We start from the raw sequence: 13,371 nt of genomic DNA, 5'->3' as shown, positions 1-13,371 counted from the left end.
GATTTCCCCTCAAGTGATTTTTAAACATTGGAGACATGTTGCTCTTATTCCAAGCCTCAGGAATAAATGTTGACTCTATTAAAAAGTTTTGTCAGACTATCAGAAATGTCTTTATTTTCAAGGATCAGTTTTCACAATTGTACTTTGAGCTGATGTGATAGCAGATTTGAACAACAAAGTTCATTCGATACAAGTTGTTATTGATTTGAACACTGGGCCCTATCTAACAAAATGAAATTCAACATAGATTAAAGTAAGGTTTTACAGGTAGGCAGGAAAAACCAAATGCACAGGTACAAGCTAGGTGAAACTTGGCCTAATGCCAGTAACTGTGAGACAACTAGTGGACAGTCACTTAAATATGAATCAAAAGTGCAGAATTGGGTAGGTATGGTTTGATGAAAAGAAGGACTGGGGGGGGGACATGATAGCAATGTTCCAATATCTAAGGGATTCCTAAAAAGATGGGGGGTGTGTGTCAAACTATTTTCCAAAGCCCCAGAAAGCAAGACAAGAAACAATGGATGGAAACTAACCAAGAAGAGAAGCAACCTAGAATTAAGGAGAAATTTCCTAATGTTGAGAAGAATCAACCAATGGAACAGCTTGCCTTCAGAGGTTGCTGGTGCTCCATTATTGGAACTTTCAAAAAGACACTGGACAACCATTAAACTGATATGGCATCAGATCCCCTGCTCAAGCAGAGGATTGGAATAGAAGACTTCCAAGGTCCCTTTCAATTCTGTTATTCTATGTTCTACATGTCAAATGTGGATTATATTCTCCCTAAAGAACCATCTGCCTTAGTTGGAAAACACTTCTAAAGTTTGTATCTCTCCTAGGTTCTTGAATAACAAATATCAGACTTTAAATAACTTTAGCAACTTGTAGCTTCATTTCTGGGTCTATTTTTCAATTATGAATATTTTCAATTATATTTTGTTCCAAGCATTCCATAGTCATAGTCATCTGCCAAAATAATTACCATAGTTGTCATTACCTACACAAAAAAAATTGCATTTGAATACATATTTAAATTTGAGAATAGAATAGAATAGAAAGAATAGAATAGAATAGAATAGAATAGAATAGAATAGAATAGAATAGAATAGAAAGAATAGAATTTTTTATTGGCCAAGTGTGATTGGACACACAAGGAATTTGTCTTGGTGCATATGCTCTCAGTGTACATAAAAGAAAAGATACGTTCATCAAGGTACAACATTTACAACACAAATGATGGTCAATATATCAATATAAATCATAAGGGTTGCCAGCAACAAAGTTACAGTCATACAGTCATATTTTTTTCAAAAGTAATGGTTTTCACATTCTTTTTTTTCTAAACATATATCTTCTACATATTTTAAAAAAATGTTTTACTACTTTACTTTAAAATGTGTTTTAATTCAGTGCTTTGTTAACTTTATTTAAAAAGTACAATGAGTGGGTGGATAACTAGTCTCACTACAAATCTGCAGTCCGACTTCAAGGTATAGATTAGAATGGTTCTTACTGGAATTATTTGCTGGAATTATACTGGAAGGGTCAGATTATTCAAGCTTTTCTATGAGATTTAACTCTTGAAGTTTATGGCTCATGTCATTTTGGTAAAATAAGCACATGGATTTAATACTCTACATGAAAATAGCCATGAAATATAACTCCAGTTCTCATTTGTGTCCATTAGTGTCTTATTAATTTTCTAGGATTGTTCTAGATCACAATATCATGGGTATTGCTTTAGGATAGGGCTATCTGCAGAGCATGGTAAAAGACATAGGATGGCGGCCAGTGGTGGACTTTATTTTTTCCCCCCGGTTCTGTGGACATGGCTTGGTGGGCGTGGCAGGGGAAGGATATTGAAAAATCTCCATTCCCACCCACTCTGGGGCCAGCCAGAGGTGGTATTTGCTGTTTCTCCAAACTACTCAAAATTTCCGCTACCGGTTCTCCAGAACCTGTCAGAACCTGCTGAATAGCACCCCCAATGGTGGCTGATCCCTGTGTAATAAAAAATCAAATCAACAAATAGAAAATAGAATGGGGGGAATGCAAATCAAATTGGATAAAAATGAAGATCAAGTGGTGGTGATGCAGTATAGAATGATGGAAGGAGCTCTGAGAATTAGAGGTTTGAATGAGGACAAAGGGGAAGATTTAAAAATTTTTTTATCAGAAGCTCTGGCTGAATTTATTGAACTTGATCCACAAGAGGTTGCTTATCAAATTGACAAAATTTATAGAGTTAATTCTTGGATTGCTAGGCAAAAGAAACTTCCTAGAGACATTGTGGTTTATTTTTTGAAAAGAACAGTGAGGAATCAAATTTTGCAAGTTGCTTTTCAGAAAAACTTGAAAATAGGGGAACAGGAGTTGAAGGTTTTGAAAGAGATTCCTCCCAAGATGTTAAGGGATAGAAAGGACTTTACATTTTTACACAAGAACTTAAGAAATACCAGATTCAATTTAGATGGGAGGTTCCAGTTGGCTTGACAGTGTATTATCAAGGAAGGAGATATCGTATTGACACAGTGCTTAAGGCCAAAGATTTTCTTTCTACAGTGCTGAAATTTGAAATAGAAATAATAGAAAAAAGAATTCAAGAGACTCAAATGGGTGTGGAAGCTGAGGTGATTCCAGTGATGTTACCATCAGAGGAACAACCACAAGAACAAAGACTGACGAGGAGCCCTAAAGCGTAAAGAAAAGGAGCAACAAACTCAAAGTAAAGTTCAGGATTCTGCTACAGAAGCGGTGGGAGGAGCACGGCCGAAGATACGGGAGGACGATCTTCAGTTGATTGCTCAAAGGCTTCAGCAGCCCAGTAATGGCAAATAAAATCTTGACTTGGAATGTCAATGGTTTGAACTCAGCTCAGAAGAGAAGAAAAATATTTCATTATTTGAAACAATTTAAAAAATGATGTTATTTGCTTACAAGAAACGATATTAAATTATCAGATCAAAAGTACCTAATAAACTCAAAGTTAGGTAAACATTTTGTTGCTTCAGCTTTGGAGAAAAAACATGGCATAGTGGTTTATTTGAGAAAAGATATACCAGCCAAGTTAATAGAGGCAGATATTCACGGAAGATATATTGCTATTGAACTTACAATAGAAACAAAAAGGACTCTCTTGCTTGGTATATATGCACCCAATCAGCGACAAGAAAAATTTATAGAATGTTATATGATAAGTTGATTCTATGGGATTATAAATCGTATTATATTGGGAGATTGGAATGGAGTAATAGATACACGAAAGGACAAGAGAATTTCTTCCAAGAAGATACCTGCACATGCAAAGCTGCCTAAATCCTTTTTGATATGATAGAAGATTTTGAGTTAAGAGATGTATGGAGACTGCGAATTTGGAGGAAAGAGACTATACTTTTTCTCTGATAGGCATCAATCCTTCTCACGTATTGATTTTATTTTAATTTCTAATGATTTGCTTTTTAGGGTGAAGAAAACTAAGATATTTCCAAGATGTTTGTCTGATCATAGTCCTGTTTGGATGGAATTGCAATATGGAAAAGAGGGTAGAAGAACTTGGAGATTAAATGAAAATTTGTTTAGATATCAGGATAATGTAAATCAATGTAAAAAGCAGATGAAAGAATTTTTTGATTATAATTTGAATAATGAAACATCGATAGAAATGGTTTGGGACTCCTTTTATGAGAGGTGTATTAATATATCTTAATAATAGACAGAGAAATAAGCAACAAAGACAGCGTAGGTATTTAGAAGAGGAAATTTATAAGAAACAACAATTATTAATACATAACCACATGATCAAAAACTTAAAGATGCAATAAAGTTACTACAGAATCAATTTAATATGATAATGGCTGATCAGGTGGCAACAAATATACAATATGCCAAACATAATACTTTTTGTAATGCAAATAGACCTGGTAGGTGGTTAGCATACACTTTAAGGAAAAGACAAAAACAACGTACTATAGAAAAAATAGAATACAAAGGTAAAGAGAGATATCAACAGGATAAAATTAAAAAAACACTTTTAGAATACTATACAAATTTATATCTTAAAGATAATATATTGAATAGGGATATTGATAATTATTTGAAGGAATATAAGGTTAAAATTTAACTTTAGAACAAACGGATGAATTGAATCGGCCTATAACCTCGGAAGAAATTATTTTGGTAATTAAACAATTAAAAATGGGAAAACTCCTGGTACGGATGGGCTCACAGTTAGTTATTATAGGAATTTACAGGATGAGATGTTAGGTCCACTTAAGGAATTATTTAATCAGATACAACTAGGAGAATTCCCCTCATGGAGAACCTCTTTTATTTCATTGATACCAAAAGAGGAACAGGATTGTTCTAAACCTGGGAATTATAGGCCAATCTCACTTTTAAATAATGATTATAAGATTTTGTTAAAATAATAGCTAACAGATTAATGTTGATTCTGCAGCGAAGAATTCATAATGATCAATCTGGATTTATAAAAGGGAGACAGATGAGGAATAATGTTAGGCAGATTGTTAATTTACTGGAGTACTTAGAAAAGAAAATTTTTATTCCAGCAGCATTTATTTTTCTCGATGCAGAGAAAGCTTTTGATCGATTGCATTGGGATTTTTTATTTAAATTAATAGAAAAGATGCAATTTGGAGATGGTTTTTTAAGAATAATTAGGGCAATTTATGGAGAGCAAACAGCACAGATTATAATCAATGGTAGCTTAACAGAACCTTTTAAGATTGCGAAAGGAACAAGACAGGGATGTCCTTTATCACCATTATTGTTTATTTTAACTCTAGAACCATTATTGGATAAAATACGCGAAGTAAAGGAGATAGAGGGAATTAGAGTTAGACAGTATGAATATAAGTTAAGAGCTTTTGCAGATGATTTGGTGATTACTTTAACAAACCCTATAAATTCTAGTAAATCTTTGTTGGAAATAATTGATCAATATGGGAATGTCTCAGGGTTTAAGGTAAATCAGAAAAAGACAAAAGTGATAATAAAAAATATGGCCAGACAACAGAAAGAAAAACTAGAGGAAGTAACAGGATTTGAAATTGTAAAGAAGGTTAAGTACTTAGGGGTTTATATTACGTCATCAAATGTGAAATTGTATAAGAATAACTATGAGGTTTTATGGCAAAAAGTTCAGAAGGAGTTGATTGTTTGGAAAAAATTGCAATTATCTTTGCTGGGAGAATTGCTGCTATTAAAATGAATGTTTTACCTAGATTTTTATTCCTCTTTCAGATGATACCAATAATTAAGAAAGATAAGAATCTTGAGGAATGGCAGAAGGGAATTAACAAATTTATATGGGAAGGTAAAAAAGCTAGGGTTAAAATGAAAATAATTCAAGATTCTCGGGAAAGGGGAGGTTTAAAATGCCTAATTTTAAATTATATTATGAAGCAGCTGCTCTCTCTGCAATAAGTGATTGGTTTAATTTAACAGAGGACAGAATTTTGAATGTAGAAGGTTATGATTTGCTATATGGATGGCATGCATATTTAATTTATGACAAAAAGTGGATAAGGCCTTTAAAAATCATGTGCTAAGAAATGCCCTTCTGTGTTTGGAAAAATACTCTTATAAACTAAATTATAAGGTTCCTATATGGGCAAGTCCTAGACATACAGTAGAAAATATAAACATAGAACAGAATCAGGAAATGATTACATATAAAGATCTTTTGTATACTGAAAGAGGTAATTTGCAGTTAAAATCTCTGCAAGTATTAAGAGAGGAAGGGAAAAATTATACTTGGTTTCAATATGAGCAACTACGTGCTAGATGGAAGGAGATCAGAAAATTGGTATAGAGCAGAACGAGGGAAATTTGGTAAAGCAAATTAGAAATCAGTCTCAGGAGCATATAAAGAGATTGTATAATGTGTTACTTGAAATAGATTCTGAAAGGGACTTGGTAAAGGACTGTATGATAAAGTGGGCACAAAATTTTCAGGAGCCAATATTATTGGAAACGTGGGAAAAAATTTGGGTTAGAAATGTTAAATTCACGAGCACAGAATCTGAGGAAAATTTTTATAAAATGTTTTATAGATGGCATCTAGATCCTAAAAATTATCGTATGTATCCAGAAATGCAAGCAAAATGTTGGAGATGTAATTGTGATGACGCTACATATTTTCACATTTGGTGGACTTGTAAGGACATAAAGGCCTTTTGGATAAAAATTTGGTGGATTTTACAAAATGTTCTGAAAAAGAAGATAAAGTTCCTGCCCCAATTTTTCTTGTTGGGAATTATTACGGATTGTACAGTAATTGAGACTAAATTGATTTTAAATCTAATAACTGCAGCAAGATTACTAATAGGACAATATTGGAAGAAAAAAGAAGTACCAACAATAGAAGAATGGATATTGAAAGTTGCCAATTTGGCTGAGATGGCGAAGATATCAGCCTTTTTGAAAGACAATACGCAAGAAAGATACTTAAAGGAATGGAAAAATGGATTGACTATATTCAACGTAGATATCAGACTAAGAGTTATCAGACTGTTTTGAATGATTATGATGTATTATGTTTGATTGCTTTTGGGGAAGTTAGGAATTGATGATTGTAGGGTATAATTAAGTTGGGACGAAAATTTTTAGCATATGTTTGTTTTATTTTAACTATACCTTGTGCTCGTTCCGGGAAGTCGGGGGAGGGGTTCTGCGAAGGGGGGGAAAAATTTTGTAAAACTTTTTGAATAAAAAAAAAAAAAATTTTCGCTACTGGTTCTCCAGAACCTGTCAGGACCTGCTGAATAGCACCCCCAATGGCGGCTGATCCCTGTGTAATAAAAAATCTGCAATGTGATGCCTAAAAAAATGAATGATACTTCAATCAGACCATCATTGCCATTTTTGACCATTTTCTGCAGATGGTTCAGCTTTAAGATGGCACTTTTTGAAAACCTTTCAAGTTAAAAAGGGGGAGGGATTCTGCTGCTTAATTTTTCTGTAGAACAGTAATTTGAATTGGGTGGTTTTTTTTTAGCTTGATTTATTTTATTATTTTTCAATCTTTGAAGCTGCAACCTTATATTGTTGGGACTAATGTTCCTTCGTTTATGATGGATGATCAGACATACATCTTGTTTTTCATAACTCTTTTTATTTTTAGTGTTCTGGCTTTTCAAAGGACTATTCTATGGATGCTACTCATTAGATAAATTAAAAAAGAGCTTTGTACAATCTTTTTAGCTCTGCTGTTCCCTTTTTAAATGAATAATCAAACCAAAGAAATAACAGGGGAGTGGAGCAGTTTGTAAGTGTTCCTTATTAAAAATGGCAGGTATAATATCTTTTTAATTGCCGCAGCATTCAATGCAGGAACATCAAAATCCCTCTGGGAATTGGTTACAAGAGTCAGCAGTGAAATAAATTCATCAAAAACATGTACGTAATAAAAATGGCTGCAGCTCGGACAAAAGTTGTTGAATTGTTGTTGTTGTTGTGATTTTTGGTGATTTGAATTCTCTCCTGCGACTGTCGCATCGAAATAACTACAATTGGGAACTGAGCCCGCCCGATTCATAAGGGTATGTTTTATTAATCACGATTCTTAAGGAAACATTTGCACGGAAGGATGAGGGAGGAAGGCCAGGAAATAAATAATACATATAACAGAAATGGCCCTGAGATGAGTAGCTGTTCAGTTTATAAATATTACAGGTCTTGCATATTCCCCCCAGATAAAAAAACACAGCATTCAACACATTTAATGATGAGCCAAAAAAAAAAAAAAAGAGGATAGAGCATTTTAGTATCAAGTGCAAAACAACTTCCAAGTTCTTTCAATGAAAGCTTTAGCCCCAGTTGTTTAAAGTTCACATAGAGCTAAATTTGCCCCATAATTATGGGCAAGTAAAACTCCCAGTAATTACTTTATTATCACATTGTCAATAATGAAATCGATCTTGCTGTGAATCATCAAAAATCTATTTCCAACTATTTTCAACTCAAGGCTTCACTTAATAATTCTCGATCAACCCCTCTCATTTATCATTGTTACTGCTGATGATATAACGGTACCATTAATGGTTGGTCGCCTGATTCTTAGTATTACAATTTTTCATCCATAATGAAAATGAATAAATACATCATTGGGTTTCTCCTGTAATAGATAGTCATTGTACATGCATAGACAATGTAGTTATCTCCTTCTTGAAATGTAATATAAGGGTCCATAAGTGTGAATGTATTCATTTTGGTCAGTTTCCCATAATAAAGGTGTTAGCTATGCTTCCAAATGGGGTTACCGCTTGCCTGGAATACTCAGGCAAGCTATAGTGCTTGACCTACAATCGAAATTAAGCACAGACGTACAAATGGTAAGTTATTATGGTCGTTAAGTGGTGGCTGATTTGATCATACCTGATTGTGACCATGCCTAATTTTACAACTTTTTTTGTGGCCGTTAAGTGAATGTGGTGGTCATTAAGCAAATATGTTTTTATCAAATGGGTACTTTTTGCTGGAAACCAGAAGTAAATGCTGAAAACCAGCCCCCCTCCCCCCCGCAGTATTAAAAAAATGACCAAAATTGCAGTCACATGACCACAAGATACTGGAAATGGCTACAAAGTTGAGCTGGTTGTCAGATGCCCAACCAATGCTATGCAAAAATCAGCTTTCCTAAAAGGAAGCCCTCATGGCAGCATCCATGCTATTCTGCAAACAGGTGCTCTTTTTTTTTTTTTTTTTGCAATTTTAAGGAGGCTTCATTTTAAATAAAGCAAAACAAAATGGAGCCTCCTTAGAAAGAGAGCCCCTTACAGGATCCTGAGAATAGCAGCTGTTTGCAAAACAGCACCAGGCTGCCTCTGTAGGAAAGCCGATTTTCCTATCAGCCAGGCACCTCTCTCGAAGCTGCAAAAACCAGAATTTTATTATTTATTATTATTTATTTTTATTATTTATTTAGATTTTTATACCGCCCTTCTCCCGAAGGACTCAAGGCGGTGTACAGCCAGATTAAAACAGAACAATATACAAATTAAAACCACAGTTAAAATAACGTATTCTATAAATGGCCAAAAATTAAAACCGTCAAATTTGACCCATAAATAAAATACACCAATTAAAATTATTAAAATTTGAAAAATTTAAAAATTTAAAATATTAAAAAATTAAGCCAGTCCCGCTTGGATAAACAAGTACGTTTTCAATTCACGGCGAAAGGTCCAAAGGTCAGGTAATTGACGCAAACCAGGGGGAAGTTCGTTCCAGAGGGTAGGTGCTCCAACAGAGAAGGCCCTTCCCCTGGGGGCCGCCAACCGACATTGCTTGGCGGACGGCACCCTGAGAAGACCCTCTCTGTGTGAGCGTACGGGTCGGTGGGAGGCATAAGGTAACAGCAGGCGGTCCCGTAAGTACCCGGGCCCTAAGCCATGGAGCGCTTTAAAGGTGGTAACCAACACCTTGAAGCGCACCCGAAAGACCACAGGTAGCCAGTGCAGACTGCGCAGGAGCGGTGTTACCCGGGAGCAACGTGTGGCTCCCTCAATCACCCGCGCAGCTGCATTCTGGACTAACTGAAGCCTCCGAGTGCACTTCAGGGGTAGCCCCATGTAGAGAGCATTGCAATAATCCAGACGAGAAGTGACAAGAGCGTGAGTGACCGTGCATAAGGCATCCCAGTCACGGAAGGGGCGCAGCTGGTGAACCAGAATGGTAAGTTGGGCGTTGTTGGACCATGGAGCTGGCTGGGTGAGGTGCAGGCTTAGTCCTGCAAGTTCCTGGGTGGCTGAGTGACTTGGTGGGAAGGAAGCTCAAGTCTTGCAAGCTGCAGCCTGCAGCAACCCAGCAGGGCATGATGGGTGTGGGAGGGGAGGGGAGGGAGCGCTGTAGCATCCCTGCAGTTGGTCGTAAGAATTAACGATGACAGCGGCCATAACTTCGAAACCAGATCATAAGTACAGTAGCTTGGAGCAGCAGTCTATCGTAACTTCAAATGATTGCTAAGTGACAAGTTCTAAGTTGAAAACTACATGTAGTTGAGGCAATCAGCAGCAATCAACATTAATTCAAAGCTCACACACCCCCTCCCCAAATTAGGGTGTTGCTTACATTGTTTTCAGGTCTTCCTTTTTACAGAAAGGATAAATGACTAAATGAGTACTTATTCCAGCCATAATATGACTCAGGCTTACATTCCCTTTCCTCCTCATTTTTTATAAATTTAAGGAAAAAAGGTAGAAATCAGGCCAGTAAAAAGTAAAATCGTAGATTATTTTTAAAAAATGGTATTAGACTATATTCCAACTCCACGTTGTTTTAAACTGTTTACAAGACAATAACTGAAGATGGAGAAATTATATACATTTTATAGCTTTTGGCTGAAAAAGTCACTGTGTGATTCATTTTAATGAACCCAAATCTTCCTTGCCATTCTGGGCATAGAAAAGTAATTTACACTTCTTTGAAGTAAGTTCAGTAAATCTGGCCCACAGCATGGGGTTTACTTTTCAATATTTCTCCATTCACTTCACACCCTCCTACTTCTCTGCCCCTCATTTGTTCGAACTGCAAATCCCTAGCATAAAGAAGGAAAGAAAGCAAAATCTAAAAAAATTGGGTTTTTTGTCTCAGGTCCTGTTTCCTTAAGTTATTTTTTTCCTCATATTATTTTTCTAATACAATATATCTTCACCCAGAAGCAGTTATTTGAATACGACATTTTCTCTTGCCATTCCAGGAACAAACTTAAATTATATGCAACATGTAGTTTTTAATCAAGGTTTGCATGTTCAGACATACAAGAAATGGCATGTCCACTAATGAAATTAAGTTCTAGGGATTCAGATCTGTTTTGACCAGGTCCAACAAAGATATTAGAGCTCCTTTATTATTTGTGCTCCAGCCACCCTAGGAGGTTAAATTAATTATTATTATTATTTTCATTTTTATGTTACTTTCGTTCAATCTGATAGAATTATTGCAGGCATAGGATTGAAAAACAGGAGTATTGGTCAAGTAATTATTTGTTTGGTAAGATAGGGAAAACCTAATATTCAAGTAGATAAGAATAGAATCTTTGAAGTGTGGAGATGGAAGGGATTGTAAGGATCACCTAATTTTTTTAAAAAAGTTTATTTAGAGAAACAGATACGTTTGTCTTGCCTGTTACATTTCTTAGCAATATTTTGAAAATCTACTCATTTTTTTTATGGATTGTCAAGACTGATTAATTTTTCTTTCCCAATTCATCAATAATAAAGAAGTAGTGCCTAAGAAGTAGGTGTGGCCGCTTTGAACTTCAGTTCCTGTGCCAAAAATGTAATAGCATAAATTTGATAGCCTGTATTTGACTTGCTATTTATTTATTTATTTATTTATTTATTTATTTATTTATTTATTTTATTTATTTATTAAATTTTTATACCGCCCTTCTCCCGAAGGACTCAGGGCGGTTTACAGCCATAATAAGAAACAACAGCAATATACACATAAAACCATAATTTAAAAAACTTATTATACAAATGGCCGAATTAAAACATTTAGAATAAAACCCCAAATTTTAAAATGTTAAAACATTAAAACTAATTAAAATCCTATTAAAATCCTATGCCAGTCCTGCGTGAACAAACAAATAGGTCTTCAGCTCTCGGCGGAAAGTCCGAAGGTCCGGCAGTTGCCGAAGTCCAGGGGGAAGTTCGTTCCAAAGGGTGGGAGCCCCCACAGAGAAGGCCCTCCCCCTGGGGGCCGCCAGCCGACATTGCTTGGCGGACGGCACCCTAAGGAGTCCCTCTCTGTGCGAGCGTACAGGTCAGTGAGAGGCATTCGGTAACAGCAGGCGGTCCCGTAAGTATGCTATATTAAGAGAATCTCACAATCAGTCAAAGTTACAAATCTTTTAAGAGGTTCTGTCTTTAGATAATAACTCAATAATCTCCTATTTACTTTATGAAGTGGGTAAAACTCCTGCATATCAGACTGGTGCAGTGGTGGATTGCTACAGGTTCAGTCCGGTTCTTGTGAACCGGTGGTAATACCGGTGGGAGGCTCCACCCACCTGCCCGTACGTCATCACAGACGATCTGCACATGCGCAGAAGCTTCTGTGCATGCATGTGCATGTGTGCTCCCGTTGTGCACCAGTAGCGAAGGTAAGTGGGTTTGTGGGCTACCTGCAGTTTGGTGGCTCCTAAGTGTATCAATTCAGTCCTTTAAACAAGAGCACCATCGTGTCAATTCAGAAAACAAAACTAAACAAAAATATCACTAGATGAACTTCAAAATATGGGCAAGAAACATATCTGGCATCACCCATCTTTCTGGCTTGCTTTTCGAAATAAAGAGGACTTTTTTGAACTTCATCTTTCTGCTTGATCTTAATGCCATGCCAAACTTCCCCCATTTCTCATTTTAAAACTGTTTTTCTCCTGCAAATGACTTGGAAACTATGGTAGAAGTGTGATGAAAGTGGAACTAATGTGAGATGATCTCACCCAAGTAAAGTTCATTACATTTCAATAAAGCTGAGGAGATAAAAAAAGAAACTCAAAATGAGCTAAAGTTCTTCAAAAGCTGGCATCTGGAGAGGTGAGGGTGAATATTGATGTACTCCAGTTAGAAGTGAGAAATTGGTCGGTTCTTACAGAAAGGGATTGATTGAATAGTTCTGTAATGCAAAGTGTAGTAGAAATGGGAAAACACAATTTTGTCTCTACCTGGATATGTGTGGGAAACTGTGAGAGTTCTCTCAATTAATGCAAATGTAAGTCCCATGTGAGTAGTGATTCCAACAGCAGACCAGCATTTGTTTAGGTTAAATGATGTTCCCTCCCAATCATTCTTTCCAGAAATAGAGATATTTACGAAGTATAGCTGAATCAGAACATAGTGCAGTGCAATGAATTATACTTTTTAAGTTATTACTATTATTATTTTATAGATGCAGTAAAAGAACAATTCTTAGGCAAAAGTAGATGAACTCATCTTCGCGTCCCATAAATTTCCTCTTGTCCTGGAAAAATATTTTTATTTATTTATTTATTTAATTTTGTCAAGACAATATATACAAGCATAACACAAAAGGATTATATAATGTATAAACAAATATATGAGGAGAAACAAGGAAGTATAAGCATATATATATATATAGGGAAGAAACAAAGGACAGGAACGGTAGGCACGTTTGTGCTCTTATGCACGCCCCTTAGAGTCCTCTTAGGAATGGGGTGAGGTCAACAGCGGATAGATTTTGTTTAAAGCTTTTGGGGTTATGAGAAGAGACCACAGAGTCAGGTAATGCATTCCAAGCGCAGATAATTCTGTTACAGAAATCATATTTTCTGCAATCCAAACTGGAGTGGTTGACATTAAGTTTAAATCTATTGGTAGC

This window comes from Ahaetulla prasina, chromosome 1 (genome assembly GCF_028640845.1).
Source record: "Ahaetulla prasina isolate Xishuangbanna chromosome 1, ASM2864084v1, whole genome shotgun sequence".
Taxonomy (NCBI): domain Eukaryota; kingdom Metazoa; phylum Chordata; class Lepidosauria; order Squamata; family Colubridae; genus Ahaetulla; species Ahaetulla prasina.
Note: the sequence above shows the minus strand (reverse complement) of the source record.